The sequence below is a fragment of the Anomaloglossus baeobatrachus genome, chromosome 9 (genome assembly GCF_048569485.1).
Source record: "Anomaloglossus baeobatrachus isolate aAnoBae1 chromosome 9, aAnoBae1.hap1, whole genome shotgun sequence".
Lineage (NCBI taxonomy): Eukaryota > Metazoa > Chordata > Amphibia > Anura > Aromobatidae > Anomaloglossus > Anomaloglossus baeobatrachus.
This window is the reverse complement of record NC_134361.1, coordinates 137,852,718-137,869,667: the sequence shown is the minus strand read 5'-3', so window position 1 is coordinate 137,869,667 and position 16,950 is coordinate 137,852,718.

Below are 16,950 nucleotides of genomic sequence, written 5' to 3'. Positions count from 1 at the left end.
TTCTGCAGCTGCTGTCTGTCTGTCTGGAGGAGAGCAGACAGCAGCTGCAGAACGACAAGGCTCAGCATGCTCCATTCACTAGTGTATGCAGGAGAGCAGACAGCAGCTGCAGAACTACAAGGCTCAGCATACTGCATCCAGGACTGTATGCAGGAGTTTTTTGCCCACCCACTGTCATAATCCTCATAATATTTCTCAGAATATTCCTCATCATAATCCTCACAAGCTAGATGTGCATCCAAGGGTGCGCATCAAGCTGAAATACATTGCAGCACAGAGACCCATCATGTCCCAGCACTGTGATGTGCTGGCGACTGATTAAGGCTATGAATATTCACTTCTCCCCACGCCTATAATCCAGGGCATGGGGAGCAGATAATATGCCGGCACCTGGCAGTTGACTGTGCTGTAAGTGGGCATGCCGTGCATGATAGTGATATTGCAGCATGCCATCATCGGAGGAGGACACTGGGGGACCAGGAGAAGGTGAATATAATTGTTTATTTTGTTTCCTGTGTGCAGCAACCGGGGTTATAATATGTATCAGGATGTGGCCATGATGGGGACATAAAACCGGCTGGGGCCATTGTGGGAACATGTACAGTGCCTACAAGTAGTATTCAACCCCCTGCAGATTTAGCAGGTTTGATAAAATGCAAATAGGTTAGAGCCTGCAAACTTCAAACAAGAGCAGGATTATGAACAGATGCATAAATCTTACAAACCAACAAGTTATGTTGCTCAGTTAAATTTTAATACATTTTCAACATAAAAGTGTGGGGCAATTATTATTCAACCCCTAGATTTAATATTTTGTGGAATAACACTTGTTTGCAATTTCAGCTAATAATCGTCTTTTATAAGACCTGATCAGGCCGGCACAGGTCTCTGGAGTTATCTTGGCCCACTCCTCTTTGTAGATCTTCTCCAAGTTATCTAGGTTCTTTGGGTGTCTCATGTAGACTTTAATCTTGAGCTCCTTCCACAAGTTTTCAATTGGGTTAAGGTCAGGAGACTGACTAGGCCACTGCAACACCTTGAATTTTTCCCTCTTGAACCAGGCCTTGGTTTTCTTGGCTGTGTGCTTTGGGTCGTTGTCTTGTTGGAAGATGAAATGACGACCCATCTTAAGATCCTTGATGGAGGAGCGGAGGTTCTTTGCCAAAATCTCCAGGTAGGCCGTGCTATCCATCTTCCCATGGATGCGAACCAGATGGCCAGGCCCCTTGGCTGAGAAACAGCCCCACAGCATGATGCTGCCACCACCATGCTTGACAGTAGGGATGGTATTCTTGGGGTCGTATGCAGTGCCATCCAGTCGCCAAACGTCACGTGTGTGGTTGGCACCAAAGATCTCGATCTTGGTCTCATCAGACCAGAGAACCTTGAACCAGTCTGTCTCAGAGTCCTCCAAGTGATCATGAGCAAACTGTAGACGAGCCTTGACATGACGCTTTGAAAGTAAAGGTACCTTACGGGCTCGTCTGGAACGGAGACCATTGCGGTGGAGTACGTTACTTATGGTATTGACTGAAACCAATGTCCCCACTGCCATGAGATCTTCCCGGAGCTCCTTCCTTGTTGTTCTTGGGTTAGCCTTGACTCTTCGGACAAGCCTGGCCTCGGCACGGGTGGAAACTTTCAAAGGCTGTCCAGGCCATGGAAGGCTAACAGTAGTTCCATAAGCCTTCCACTTCTGGATGATGCTCCCAACAGTGGAGACAGGTAGGCCCAACTCCTTGGAAAGGGTTTTGTACCCCTTGCCAGCCTTGTGACCCTCCACGATCTTGTCTCTGATGGCCTTGGAATGCTCCTTTGTCTTTCCCATGTTGACCAAGTATGAGTGCTGTTCACAAGTTTGGGGAGGGTCTTAATTAGTCAGAAAATGCTGGAAAAAGAGATAATTAATCCAAACATATGAAGCTCATTGTTCTTTGTGCCTGAAATACTTCTTAATACTTTAGGGGAACCAAACAGAATTCTTGTGGTTTGAGGGGTTGAATAATAAATGACCCTCTGAATAAACTTTCACAATTTAAAAAAAAAAAATAAAAAAAGAAATAACATTCTTTTTTGCTGCAGTGCATTTCACACTTCCAGGCTGATCTACAGTCCAAATGTCACAATGCCAAGTTAATTCCGAATGTGTAAACCTGCTAAATCTGCAGGGGGTTGAATACTACTTGTAGGCACTGTATAGCAGTCTGAGGCCATTATGGGGACATGTATGCCACTATGGGGACATGTATGCAAGGATGGGGCCATTAAGGGGACTTGTATACGAGGATGGTGCTATTATGGTGACATGTATGTAAGGATGGAGACATTATGGGGACATCTATTAATGGAGGAGGCCATTATGGGGACATGTATACCAGGATGGGGGCCAATAATTGGCACATATATAGTAGGATGGGGCCATTAGGGGACAAATATACTAGGTTGGCTCCATTATGGGGACATGTATTTCAGGATTGGGCCATTATGGGGACATGTATACAAGGGTGGGGACATTATGAGGACATGTATACCAGGATAGGGCCATTATGGGGACATATATACAAGGACGGGGCCATTATGGTGACATACTGTATATACCAAGATAGAGCCATTATGGAGACATGCTTACCAGGATGGGGCAATTATGTGGATATCTATACCAAGATGGGGGCCATGATTAGGACATATATATATAAGGATGGGGACATAAATACTAGTATGGAGATAAATATACCAGGATGGGGCCATTATGGGGAAGATGCCTGAATGTATATCTGACTCATATTTGGTTTCTGGGAATAATATTGTCAGAGTATTGCGGAGATTAAAGCAGGACAGTTTACGAAGATCCCCTTGGCTGTCACTACTTTCGGGTCTGCTTATTCGATCTTATACATATGCACTGCTTCCCCTGCCCATCATCTTTGCAGATGTCTGTGATTGGCTGCAGTAAGACTGCTTGCATGCCAGCTAAAAAGCATGGACAGCGTCCCAGGGGAATTTTCAATTTCTTTATTACATCAGGCAATGTTTATCACATACTTAATAAAACCCATATGTAGGGTGAAATGTTGCCTGATGGAATAAAGAAAATTGAAAATACCCCTGGGATGCTGTCCATGCTTTTTATCTTTGAGATGGTGACCAAGAGGATCCCTTGGACTTAGACTTGCTTCCCCTATCCTTGATGAAGGATTCAACTTGGTGCTGCATGCAGTCTGTTTTGTGCTTGTTGAGTGCTGGCATCTGTGATTGGCTGCCCTCAAAGTAGCTTTTCTGAGTCCCCTAATGGAGTGTACAAATAAATAAATTAATAAATAAATGTTGCAGGGTCCCCCGTGTATAGATACCCAGCACAGATAAAGCATACGGCTACAGGTTGCAGCCCCCAGCCGTGAGCGTTATCATGGCTGTGTATCAAAATAAATGGGAACACATGCTGTATTTTTAAAATTATGTAAAGAAATTATTTTAATAAAAGTGTGTGGTCCCCCCAATTTTGATACCCAGCATGATAAAGCCAATAGCTGAGTTCTGGCATTCTCAGGCTGGGGAGGCCCATGGTTATTGAGCCACCAAGCCTAAAAATATCAGCCACAGCCACCAGAATTGTCGCATCCATTTGATGCGACAATCCTAGTATTTTACCCGTCTCCTTTTGATTGCCCTGGTACGGTGGCAAGTGGGGTAATATAAAGAGTTATTGACAGCTCACAACTGCCACCAAGCCCTAGATTAGTAATGGTGAGGGATTTATGAGACCCCCAATACTAATCCTGTAAGTAAAAATAATAAACACAAAACACATCAACTGAGTTCACTGAGAGCAGCGGTTGAGTCCCCAAGTGTGAACTCCGGTGACCTGACTGCCAGATTGCCAGACTGTTAAGGTACCGCCACACATAACGAGATCGCTAGCGAGATCGCTGCTGAGTCACCGTTTGGTGACGCAGTAGCGATCCCGTTAGCGATCTCGTTATGTGTGACATCTACCAGCGATCAGGCCCCTGCTGTGAGATCGCTAGTCATTGCAGAATGGTCCAGGCCATTTTCTTCAAAGGTGATGTCCTGCTGGGCAGGACCCATCGCTGTGTTTGACACTGTGTGACAGGGTCACAGTGACTGCTGAGATCGTTATACAGGTCGCTGCTGCGACCTGTATCATTCCTGCATCGTTGGTCAGATCTGACTGTGTGACATCTCACCTGCGATCTCCAAGCGACTTACCTTCGATCCTTATCAGGTCACATCGTTTTCGGGATCGCTGGTAAGTCGTTGTGTGTGACTGGACCTTTAGATTGTAGGACACAATGGCACAGCAGTCTGAAAGCTGCTACATACAGCAGGAGTGATAAGAAGGCTCCAGGATATGAGCACGGAGCCTTTAAGAGAGCCTTTAAGTTTCGTGGAGTTTCCAACTGTTCGGACACATGAAGGTTGTAAATTCTGGTAACAGTTCACAGCCTCCAAATGTTCCAGCAGCTGGGAACTCAAGGAAGATTAAAGACTCTCTTCAAGGCTCCCTTAAAGTTACCGGGTTGACAGCTGCCAACGAGACCCAGTGGCTGTGAGCACTGGTAATCTAAAGGCCTGGAAACCTTAAGGAGCCTTTAAGAGAGCCTTTAAGTTTCTTTTGCAGTTCCCAGCTGTTGAGACACCTGGAGGCTGTGATCTGTTACTAGAGTTCACAGCCTCCAGTAGTCACAATAGTTGGGAACTTCAAAAAACTTAAAGGCTCTCCTAAAGGCTCCTTAAAGGCTCCCTTAAAGTTACTGGGTTTACAGCTGCCACAAGACCTAAAGGTTACCAGAGCTCACAGCCACCAGATCTCGTGGCAGCTGTGAGATCTGGAAATCTTAAAGGAGCCTTTAAGAGAGCATTTAAAAGAGCCTTTAACATTTCTTGAGTCCCCAGCTGCTAGGACATTTGATCTGTTATCAAAGTACACAACATCCAGGTGTCACAACAGCTGGGAATGCCCCAAAACTTAAAGTCTCTCTTAAAAGCTCCTTTAAGGTTTCTGGGCCTCACAGCTGCTGGATTGCCGGACTGTTGGATTGTGGGACATGGCGCCACAGCAATCCAACATTTCTGCAGTATGGTCAACTGAGGTCACCCTGATGCTCCCCACTGCTCTCAGTGAATATGGAACCTTCTGCCGGTAATCTGGCAGCGGGTTCCACTTTCACTGAGAGCAGCAGATCAGCCCCAAGTGTAACCTCTGCTGACCTGAGTGACGTCACTACTTTTCACCACTGAATCTTCCAGCTGCCATCAGTGTTTTCCGGAGTCTGCAGACTCTGGATGTAGCATAGCCGGAATTGTTGTGGGCCATCACATGGATTATGTTGGACCTGCGTGAGTATTTTGGAGGTTATTCAATAGGTGAAAGAGGGTGTTTTTTTAATCTAAAATAAAGGATTTTTCTATGTTTTTGTAATTCGGGGGTCCCATAGGTCCCTGCCCATTACTAATCCAGGATTTAGTGGCAGCTGTACTTTTGATAAAACATGGCCCCTTTTATTACTTGATTTCCACTGCACCAGGGCAATTGGAATGAGCCAGATAAATATCCAGGAATGTCACATCTAATGGATAACCATGGGCCTCCCCAGCCTGAGAATGCCAGCCCCCAGCTGTCGGCTTTCTCTTGGCTGGGTGTCAAAATTAGAGGGCCTGCACACTTTTTGAAAATAATTATTATTTAAATAATTTTAAAAAAGTCTGCATGGGGCCCTTCAGTTTTTGTACTCAGAGAAAATATTGCACACAGCTGGGAGCTGCAGCCTGTAGCTGCCTGCTTTATCTGTGCTTGGTATCACTATATGGGGTACCCTGTGACATTTTTTTAATTTAATTATTTATTTTTACACTCCATTAGGGGACCCAGACACCCTCTGTGAGAGCAGCCAATCACAGATGCCGGCATGTCGGCAGCCTGACTGCAGTCAATCACAGACGCTGGCAGAGACGGTGGGGGAAGCAATGCATATGTATGAGATTCAATGAGCGGACCTGGAAGTAGTGTGACAGCTGAAGGGAATCTCAGTAAGTCATTATTTTTTTAATGGCGTCTGCCAATCACCGTAATGCCAGTAACAAAGATTACTGCAACATTACTGTGATTGGAAGGCATTCCCAGCATGTTTAGTGGCTTAAAATCAGGAGGCAAACATGCTGGGGAGAAGTCTTGAATCTCACTTGGCGAATACCAAAACACTCAACGAGTAACAAATATCGCAAATAGCTTAATATTTGTGCGAGTAACGAATAGTGCCAAATATATTCGTTCATCACTAACAAACATGTCTATCTCCTGTGAATGAGGAAGAATGTGTAACTGTATCTATACGTGGTCCTATATGCACGTACAATCCAGCTCATACCGTGACTCTGCTGGTCTGGCCCGTTCAGTTACTATCTGACCTTGGGCCAAATGTTGTCAAGAGAGAGAATCAGGTAGTTTCAGTCTGTGACTAAAATGCATGTATACATTGTGTGAATTGGCTCGGTGTTACAGGCTATGAGTGAATCAGCTCTGTGTTATGTCCTAACAGAGAATTAGATCTGTGTTACATTGGAAGTGTGTAAAAATTAGCTCAGTATAACTGGAAGTGAAGCATGAAGAAAGAAATAAAACCATATGTGCAAAGCGGACTGACTGCTGGTGCCTCTCATTCCGCAAGCACTGAAGAGGTTAACCATTTCTGTGTCACCTGTCAATCACCATGAAGTATGTCCCGTAGCTGCCAAGCCTTGGTTACCCTGAGTGCCTTCCAGCTTCTACACTTCACGATAAATCTCTCCTCTCTTTTGGACGGCTTTCCTGCTGATTGCTTTTCTTTTTTGTATTCTGGTCACCATGTGAAATCATCCAGTGCTTTTTGATTTGTGAGCAATACTTGTGTTTATGCTTAGGATTTTTAAATGGCTTCTTTTTTGATCCGATAATGCCTTAAAAATGTGCTAATGTAACAAGTTTTTAACCAACCACTTGACTGGTAATGATTTGAAGGGCTGGTGTTCTGTATAAATTCCAACCATGAGTGAAATGCAAACCAAAAAGAAGAAAAATAGTAAGGATTAGTAAAATCTGGGCTGCTGCCACTAAGTCTATGTCTCATGGTACATTACTACAAAACACATGTCATATCCTAAAGGTAAATGATCCACTACTAACATTTATAGGGCTTTTGTTTTTTTCTTAAAGGAGACTTCTATCGAAATGTATGTTCTGTCAAATCAAGGGGATATGCCAAAAAAACTAAAAACATTTTAGACTCCAGCCATAATTCAAAAACAAGAGTATGTGTAAGTTCATATGTGGCAGCTTTGTAACAAATATTTCGGCAGCAGAAAATGTTTCATGCAACTAAACATTTTTTTCTGCAATATAGGGGCATCGCCCCTACCAAACGGTTAAAAGTGCTATGACTTTAAGAGGCATTACTCCCTCACTGAATTGCAGACGTGGACTAACCCGGACCAAAAAGTGCGGGAAAGAGAGAAAGAGTGGGAGAAGAGTGAGTGAGAGAGAAGATGCTCCCTCTGTTCTACTCGAGAACAGCAGTTTGAGAAGAGGTATGGTCAGTTTGAGAAGAGGTATGGTGTCGGCTGAGATACAGCAAGTTTGGGTGGGAACATGAAAAGTTGGGTTGCCTCTGTCCTGCCTGGTTGTACTGTTGAATTGATATTTGTAATAGCACAAGTTTAATTGGGGTGCTCCAGCTAGAATCTGCAGTGTGTTAAACTTTACTATTATCAGATTACTCAACCCCATTCGCTTGCATAAATGCTTATCTCCTGCCTTTAAATAAAGCTGTACCCTTGTTTCACCTCATGTTGTATACTATAATTTATCTCTGCACAATTGTAGTCCCTCTGCCATCACTTCAATTGGCGCTGCAAGCAGGGTACAGTTACCAAGCATCAGACAGAAACAGCTGGAATGTTATTGCTAATGCTGATGTTAATCTTAATAGAGGTGCTGTAGGCAATGGTGGAAACCCTACAAGGACCCTTCCAATAGTCACCATATTCAATGTTCTTGTTCTACCTAAATTTGATGGCAATAATATGCCCCTGTCAAACTTGGTGCCCCAGCTGCAGGGTGCCCTGAAGGGTTATAACTACAGATGAGCGATGTTCGATTCGAACCATTTGCTAATTTCAAAGTCGAGTGATTTTGGGCAGTGTTCAAGTCGTTCGACGAACTCGAACGATTTGCTTCAAGATCGGCCGTTCGAGTTACCGTTCAATAACGGTTCGATCACCAAAGGCGTGGCTTTTCACCATAAGTATGTGCGCACGTTGCGTATCTGCATGCGTCCCGCGTCCCCAGCACAATCCCTTACTCTTTCCTACTCACCGATCAGCTGCACGGCTGTCACAAAGCTCCGGCGGCTTTTCCTCTTTTGAAAATGGCTGCCGCTCATTATTCAATCTGGTATTCCCTGCTTTCCCCGCCCACCGGCGCCCATGATTGGTTGCAGTCAGACACGCCCCCACGCTGAGTGACAGCTGTCTCACTGCAACCAATCACAGCCGCCGGCGGGTGGGTCTATATTGTGCAGTAAAATAAATAAATAAATAATTAAAAAAAAAAAACCTGCGGTTCTTCCCCAATTTAGATACCAGCTAAGATAAAGCCACACGGCTGGAGGCTGGTATTGTCAGGATGGGAAGCGCCACGTTATGGGGAGCCCACCACCCTAACAATATCAGCCAGCAGCCACTCGGAATTGCCGCATCCATTAGATGGGACTCTACCCGGCTCATCCCGAATTGCCCTGGTGCGGTGGCAATCGGGGTAATAAGGTTAGGTCAATCATGACAGGCGTCTCCCCGAGATAGCTTCCATGATTAATGTGTAAGTGAAAGTAAATAAACACACACAACGAAAAACCCTTTATTTGGAATAAAAGACAAAAAAACCCGTCATTTACCTCTTTATTAATCCCCAAACAACAATTCAGGTCTGAAGTAATCCACACAACGCTTTCAGCTCTGCTACATGAAGGTGACAGGGAGCGCCGTAGAACTTGAGCGCTCTGTGTCAGCTCCATGAAGCAACTGATGTGAGCCGTACTACTTCTGGATTCTCTACTGCAATACAGAGGTCAAGATTACCAAATCTTCCTATGCTTTTCATTTTAGAAGCAGTGGCTCAATGGGTAGAACTACTGCGTAAGGAGAATTAGTTCACAAGTTTGAGTCCTGGCTGTCCCAGTAAAGAATATAATTTATTTTAAATTATTATTTATTTACAATTATATTTAATTTAATTATGCACTGAAGGGAGGAGCCGGACATCAGCTGTGAGCCGTGGGACACAAATCTAAAATCGGAGCAGTTCACGGAATGAGGCTGCATTGCTCTCTCCTCTCTTTCTTCTCTCTCTCCTCTCTCTCTCTTCTCTCTCTCTCCTCTCTCTCTCTCTTTTTCTCTCTTTCTCTCTCTCTGTTTCTTTCTTTTTCTCTTTTTCTCTCTCTCTCTTTTGTTCTCTCTTTTTCTCTGTTTCTCTCTCTTTTTCTCCTTCTCTCTCTTTCTTTCTCTTTCTTTCTCTTTTCTCTCTTTTTCTCTCTTTTTCTGTCTCTCTCTCTTTTTTTCTCTTTCTCTCTTTTTCTCTCTTTCTCTCTCTCTCTTTTTCTCTTTTTTTCTTTTTCTCTGTTTCTCCCTCTCTCTCTCTCGCTCTCTTTTTCTCTCTCTCTCTTTTTCTCTCTCTATTTTTCTCTCTCTCTTTTTCTCTATTTCTCCCTCTCTTTTTCTCTTTTTCTTTTTCTCTCTTTTTCTATCTCTCTTTTTATCTCTTTTTAACTTTTTCTTTTTCTCTCTTTCTCTGTTTTTCTCTCTCTCTCTTTTTCTCTATTTCTCCCTCTCTTTTTCTCTTTTTCTTTTTCTCTCTTTTTCTATCTCTCTTTTTATCTCTTTTTAACTCTTTCTTTTTCTCTCTTTCTCTCTTTTTCTCTCTCTTTTTCCCTCTTTTTCTCTCTCTCTGTTTTTCTCTGTTTTTCTCTCTTTTACTCTCTTTTTCTCTCTCTATCTCTCTTTTTCTCTCTTTTTCTATTTTTTTCCCTCTATCTCTCTTCTTTGTAGCTGAATAATCCACTTCTGGATTCTCTACTGCAATAAAGAGGTCAAGATTACCAAATCTTCCTATGCTTTTCATTAGAGGCAGTGGCTCAATGGGTAGAGCTACTGCCTAAGGAGAATTAGTTCACGAGTTGGAGTCCCGGCCGTCCTGGTAAAGAATTTAATTTATTTTAAATTCTAATTATTTATTAATAATTCTATATTAATTTAATTATGCACTGAGGGGAGGAGCCGGACATCAGCTGTGAGCCGCAGGACACACCTCTAAAATTGGAGCAGTTCACGGAATGAGGCTGCATTGCTCTCTCCTCTCTCTCCTCTCTCTATTCTCTTTCCTCTCTCTCATCTCTCTCTCTTCTCTCTCTCTCTCTTTTCCTCTCTCTTCTCTCTCCTCTCTCTTCTCTCTCCTCTCTCTTCTCTCTCTTCTCTCTCTCTTCTCTCTCTTCTCTCTCTCTCCTCTGTTCTCTCTCTCCTCTGTTCTCTCTCTCTCTTCTCTCTCTCTCTCCCTCTCTCTCTTCTCTTTTCTCTCTCTTTTCTCTCTTTTTTTCTCCCTCTCTTTCCTCTCTCTTTTCTCTCTCTTTTCTCTCTCTCAGACCTGGCGAGGATCAGCTGATGCAGTCACCTGACGGAATCAGCTGACACTGTAAGTCGCTAATTGTGTTGTGTTTTATTTCTAATAAAAATATTTTTCTGTGTGTTGTGTTTTTTTTATCTGTACTAGAAATTCATGGTGGCCATGTCTAATATTGGCGTGATAAAAAATTCCAGAAATCCAGCACTCAAATTGGTTGAAATTAAATAAATTCTTTATTTGAACAAGCAGTTGTGTAAAAATAATTATTGACGTTTCGGTCAATTGACCTTCATCAAGTTACACTATGACAAATAGTGAAAAGAGAAAAAACTTCTATAGTAAACAGAAATATTATAGCATGATATGCTTGTAATGTACATATAGATAATATTTTTGAGAAAACTAATTACAATAAAATTTATTATGAAGCAAAAAAAGACTCTGATAAACAATCAGAATGTCAAACAGGTACCACGATGAAAAACATCAAAAAAGTAGCATCACAATCAAGCATGAGTCACTAATCACTATGGATCAAAATGTGACAATCCTATGGATAAAGAAGAACAGTGAATGAATAGCTGTCATAAATGCTGAGCACTGTTCTAGCAAAAAATAATAATATGATAGGTAACATTTATTATAGATTGTTTCCCATTGTAAACTGGATAAATCTGGATAAATCTGTAGAAGGAAAATTGCAACAACGCATGCGCAGAAGTGACACATGTTTATAGTAATGCATCAAGTACATCGCGCTGTTCATATGAACACAGGACTATTCACTCATAAGGAATCCTATTTGATTTAAAGGTATGTGACTTTACTAATATGTAAAGAAGGAACTAAAACCACTTAAATGGACTTGTAATGTGTTTATGTAAAAAGACCTAATTGGAAAATTGAATGAATGCACGCACAGCATTGATATGTACTGACAGATATGTAACAAAAAATTAACGCTGATGCCCATGCGTTAGACCTCCTATTTACAATGGGAACCATGTATACCAAAGGCATATTTAACTGCATGATATATAAGGATAGGATAAATGTAGGGGACAATGAGAAAAGGAAAAAGGGGGAAACGGGAATGGTGCTCCTTTCAAAAAAAGAGAAAAAGAGAAAAATAAAAAAACCTTATTTTTTGTGATTAATGAAAAAATTAATAAAGGAAGATATGATATTGATTAAAAAAATAAAATTAAAAATAAATTATAGAAAAATTATAGAAAAAATTAATGACAAAAAGGGGGAAAAAAGGGGGGAACATATAAGAATCATTATGTTATAAATTGAAAAAAGCACAAAATATGAATTAAAATACTGATACAAAGAAAAAATAAAAGAAACAAAAAGAAAAAAAATGAAATGCTAAAAGAATAAAAACTGAAGTCTGGAGGGCAAAGGAAAAAGGGGGACAGGAAAGAGGTAACATGGAATACCTAAATGGTTCGACCATCCTCTTGTTGGTAGTCAGTTTCTCTGCTAGAAGAAAAAATAATAATAAACTGGTAAGTGGTAATAATGGAATGTGAAAGAACTGTAAGAAACTTGAGGTATCAAAATCTCGGTTAAGCCCCTTTGGTTCCAGAGTTTGAAGCTTAAAGATCCAATAAGCCTCCCTTTGTTTTAGGGTTTCCTCCATTATGGAATTTCATCAACACATTAATGGAATATGGCCTGAACTTTAGTTTGTCATACATTATCATTTACATCAGATAGATTATCTAGACATAACAATCAGTGGCGTAACTAGAGTTTGATGGGCCCCGGTGCAGTTCGGATCTGGGCCCCCCTCTACGTACACCGACACTTGGGGTATGGGATAATGACGCTGACACTTGGCTCTTTCCCTCAGCACCCAGCTTCCCTATGTTCTGATATCCATCTTGTCATCGGCACCCAGCTTCTCCATGCTCTGCTATATGCACATCAGAGCATGGGAAAGCTGGGTGCTGAGAGATGTATAGCAGAGCATGGGGCTTTATGTTGAGGTAGAGATCCCTTTTCCTTCAGCACAAAACGTTCCCATCCCATGCTTGTATCTTTGTCCCCTGTTGTATAAAGTTCTCCAAATACTATAATGGCCCCCACATAGCCTTCCATATAGTATAAAGGGTCCCACACACATAACCCTTCATATATTAGAATGCAGCTCCATAGTCCTCCATGTATTATAATGCATTTCCCATAGTTCTCCATGTATTATAATTCACCCCATAGTACTCCATATATTATACTGCGCCCCATAGTCCTCCATATATTATAATTCACCTCAGGCCTCCATGTATGATGCAGCCAGCCCCCCATGTATAATGCAGCCAGCCCCCCCATGTTCCATGTATAATGCAGCCTGCCGCCCATGCTCCATGTATAATGCAAGCCCCCCCACGCTCCATGTATACTGCTGGCAGCCCCTCCATGCTCCCTGTATACTGGTGGCAGCTCCCCCATACTCCATGTATACTGCTGGCAGCTCCCCCATGCTCCCTGTATACTGCTGGCAGCTCCCCCATGGTCCCTGGTCCCGGGACGAACATCCCGCCCACCTCCTTCCTTCCGCATCGTGGCCGGGAGGCAGGTAAGGAGAGCTTCCTCGTTCTTGTGGTGTCACACGGAGCGATGTGTGCTGCCGCAGGAACGAGGAAAAACTTTGTTACTGCTGCAGTAACGATATTTGAGAATTGACCCCCATGTCACCGATGAGCGATTTTGCGCGTTTTTCTGACAATGCAAAATCGCTCATAGGTGTCACACGCAATGGCATCGCTAAAGCGACCGGATGTGCGTCACAAATTCCGTGACCCCAAAGAGATCACTTGAGCGATGTAGTAGCGTGTAAAGCCCACTTAACGCATGGGCATCAGCGTTAATTTTTTGTTGCATATCTGTCAGTACATATCAATGCTGTGCGTGCATTCAATTTGCCAATTAGGTCTTTTTACATAAACACATTACAAGTCCATTTAAGTGGTTTTAGTTCCTTCACATATCAGTAAAGTCACATACCTTTAAATCAAATGGGATTCATTATGAATGAATAGTCCTGTGTTCATCTGAACAGCGCGATGTACTTGATGCATTACTATAAACATATGTCACTTCTGCGCATGCGTTGTTTTACCATCCAAGGTTCTCCACATGTTGCCATCCATGATCGTCACTTCCGTTTAACGTACCGGATTTGACGTTTCGGCTTTTAATATCGTCTTGTTCATAAACTTTCTTAAGTTATTTAATGTATCCCTACATATTATTAAAATCATATGTTCTTACAACGAATATTTAGCTAACCGCATGAGACATAACACTATGTCTCCATCCGTTAGTACAGATTACTTCTGCGCTTGCGTTGACTTGCCAACCAGGCCATTTCGCACGTTGCCATCCAGGTTCGTCACTTTCGTTTTATCCACCGGAAGTGACGTTACGGTACCAGCTCGTACACACCCACAAGCTTATTAAGCGGTCTATTTAAAACCCAGACGTCAGATAGACAGGACACATGCAGCTCGGACCCGGAGAGGCAGTTTTCTACCTAAACTAAACGACTTACTCATATTACATCATGAGCATTGGTAAGTGAAATTGTCCTTTTGCAGATTTATCCAGATTTTTCCAGTTTACAATGGGAACCAATCTATAATAAATGTTACCCATCATATTATTATTTTTGCTTGCACAGTGCTCAGCATTTATGACAGCTATTCATTCACTGTTTTTCTTTATCGATAGGATTGTCACATTTTGATCCATAGTGATTAGTGAATCATGCTTTATTGTGATGCTACTTTTTTGATGTTTTTCATCGTGGTACCTATTTGACATTCTGATTGTTTATCAGAGTCTTTTTTTGCTTCATAATAAATTTTATTATAATTAGTTTTCTCAAAAATATTATCTGTATGGACATTACAAGCATATCATGCTATAATATTTGTTTACTATAAAAGTTTTTTCTCTTTTCACTATTTGTCATAGTGTAACTTGATGAAGGTCAATTGACCACAATGTCAATAATTATTTTTACACAACTGCTTGTTCAAATAAAGAATTTATGTCATTTCAACCAATTTGAGTGCTGGATTTCTGGAATTTTTTGATACGGGGTTGGACCCTATCCAGGCACCATAATTAATAGGAGTGCCGCACCTCCATATCCATTTTAATACTGGCGTGACACCATGAATTTTGGGCTTAGGGCCAGATGATAATATACAGCTAGTCCTAACCCCATTATTACCCAGCGTGCCACCCGTCACCAGGGCAGCTGAAGGAGTTGGATACAGCGCCAGAAGATGGCGCTTCTATGAAAGCGCCATTTTCTGGGGCGGCTGCGGACTGAAATTCGCAGCAGGGGGGCCCAGAAAGCTTGGGCACCCTGCGCTGCGGATTCCAATCCTCAGGTGCCTAGTTGTACCTTGCTGGACACAAAAATTGGGCGAAGCCCACGTCATTTTTTTTTTAACTATTTCATGAAATTCATGAAATAATTAAAAAAAAAGGGCTTCCCTATATTTTTAGTTCCACACCGGGTACAAATAGGCAGCTGGGGGTTGGGGGAAGCCCGTAGCTGCCTGCTGTACCTGGCTAGCATACAAAAACATGGTGAAGCCCACGTAATTTATTGATTGGGGCAAAAAACTCCTGCATACAGTCCTGGATGGAGTATGCTGAGCCTTGTAGTTCTGCAGCTGCTGTCTGCTGTCTTTCTGTATGGAGGAGAGCAGACAGCAGCTGCAGAACTACAATGCTCAGCATCCTCCATCCAGGACTGTATGCTGGAGGGAGAGTCAGGGGGATCAGAACTGCAAGGCTCAACATACTTCATCCACTAGTGTATGCAGGAGAGCAGACAGCTGCAGAACCACAAGGCTCAGCATACTCCATCCAGGACTGTATGCAGGAATTTTTTACTGGACTGTATGCTGGAGGGAGAGACAGGGGGAGCAGAACTACAAGGCTCAGCATGCTCCATTCACTAGTGTATGCAGGAGAGCAAACAGCAGCTGCAGAACGACAAGGCTCAGCATGCTCCATTCACTATTGTATGCAGGAGAGCAGACAGAAGCTGCAAAACTACAAGGCTCAGCATACTCCATCCAGGACTGTATGCAGGAGTTTTTTGCCCACTAAAAAATGACATGGGCTTCGCCATATTTTTGTATGCTAGCCAGGTACAGCAGGCAGGTACGGCTGCCCCCAACCTCCAGCTGCCTATTTGTACCCGGCTGGTAACTAAAATTATTGGGAAGCCCTTTTTTAATTATTTCATGAATTTAATGAAATAGTTAAAAAAAAAACGACATGGGCTTTGCACCATTTTTATGTCCAGCCAGATACAACTAGGCAGCTGGGGATTGGAATCCGCAGCACAGGTTTGCCCAAGGTTTCTGGGCCCCTCTGCTGAAAATTGCAGTCCGCAGCCGCCCCAGAAAATGGCGCTTTCATAGAAGCGCAATCATCTGCCGCTGTATCCAACTCTTCCAGCGGCCCTGGTGACGGGTGGCTCACTGGGTAATAATGGGTTAATACTAGCTTTGTTTTACTAGCTAGTATTAAGCCAGAGATTCTTAATGTCAGGCAAGTTTGACCCAGCCACTAAGAATCTCCAATAAAGGGTTAAGAAAAAGACACCACACAGAGAAAAAATGCTTTAATAGAAATAAATACACAGACATACTTAGAGACTCCATGTTTATTACTCCCTCTCACCCCTCCACGATCCTGGTCTTCTATCTCCTTCAACCAATGCAGCTCTGCTACATCAGACAGCACTGCATGGGAGAAAGACGCTGCTGCTCCCGTGCAGTCTAATCACTCAGTGTTGTAAGCAGTAACGTCACCGCTGCCACCGTTGAAATAGTAATCTAACCGGCGGGTTGCTATAGCAACGGTGATCTCCGATCACCTGATTCCCAGTGCCGTTATACACCGGCTGTGGCATCCAGTCCTTGCATGTGGGCTGACTCTGTAAAGAGCGCTGACATGCAGGAATGGAAAGCCAAGCATGTGCCCAAGCATCTCGGCCGGTACATGGAGATGCTCAAAAGAGCACCGCATACCAGAGAGATGCACTGACAGGACCTAGCATGACGTTTAGCCATGTGACCAGTCTGTAACCAATGAGATAATACACACGTGACTGGTCACATGCTATGACGACGTCACGGAATATCCTATCATCAGTGCTGGTTACCGGGAGGGCGAAGCGATGATCGGACGGAAAAGCGGCGGGAGACAGAGTGCAGGACACGTCGCAGGGACCTGTAAGTATAATT